Below are 874 nucleotides of genomic sequence, written 5' to 3'. Positions count from 1 at the left end.
TAGGTGGGTGGTATCTGCCAGGGTTATGTACATTAGTAGGTGGGTGGTATCTGCCAGGGTTATGCACATTAGTAGGTGGTATCTGGCAGGGTTATGTACATTAGTTGGTGGGTGGTATCTGGCAGGGTTATATACTATATTAGGTGGGTGGTACCCGGCAAGGTTATGGACAGTGGTGGCAAAGCAGAAACAAAGGTGCGTGGCTTCTGCCATGGTTAAAGTCAATAGTAATATAGTAAGAACAAAGGTGGGTGGCATTTGCCAATACCATGAACAGGTAACATGGTATAATTAAAGGATAGGCATCTGCCAGGGTCATGGGCAGTGGTGACATGGTAGAAACAAAATATGGGTGGCATCTGCCAGGGTCATGAGCAGAGGTGACATAGTAGCAACAAAGGTGGATGACATTGGCCAGGGATATAAACAGTAGTGACAAAGTAGGAACAAGGTTGGATGGTATCTTCCAGGAGCATGGACAGAACTGACATGATAGCAAAGGTGGGAGGCATCTGTCTGGGTTATAGACAGTACTGGCATGGTAGCATGAGGGTGGGTGCAATCTGCCAGGATCATGGACAATACTGTCATGGTAGGATCAAAGTTGGCTGGCATCTGGCAGAGTCATGGACAGGAGTGACATGGTAGCAGCAAGGTAGGTGGCATTGGCCAGGGCCATTAAGAGTAATGGCATAGTAGGAATAAGGGTGGGTGGCATCTGCCAGAGATATGGATAGTGGTGACATGATAGAAACAGAAGTGCGTGACATCTGGCAGGGTCATGGAAAGAAGTGACATGGTCACAAAGATGGGAGGCATCTACACCTGCATTAATGTAACAAAATTAATAACCACCACCCAAAGGTTAAAAAAA

At 46.6% G+C, this 874-nt stretch overlaps 1 long non-coding RNA gene across 1 annotated transcript in view; it reads left to right on the top strand.

The window, feature by feature from the left end:
• The window catches only part of LOC140341811 (uncharacterized), a 6,108-nt gene extending 5,862 nt beyond the window's left edge, over positions 1 to 246 (top strand). Inside the window, exon 2 of the long non-coding RNA XR_011922949.1 lies at positions 4 to 246. This is a non-coding gene — a long non-coding RNA (uncharacterized lncRNA). The remainder of the gene's footprint in view (positions 1 to 3) is intronic.
• Positions 247 to 874: the final 628 nt, after the last annotated feature.

Source organism: Pyxicephalus adspersus, chromosome 1, assembly GCF_032062135.1.
Source record: "Pyxicephalus adspersus chromosome 1, UCB_Pads_2.0, whole genome shotgun sequence".
In the NCBI taxonomy this organism is placed as follows: domain Eukaryota; kingdom Metazoa; phylum Chordata; class Amphibia; order Anura; family Pyxicephalidae; genus Pyxicephalus; species Pyxicephalus adspersus.
Note: the sequence above shows the minus strand (reverse complement) of the source record. Positions and strands in the feature narration are given on the sequence as shown.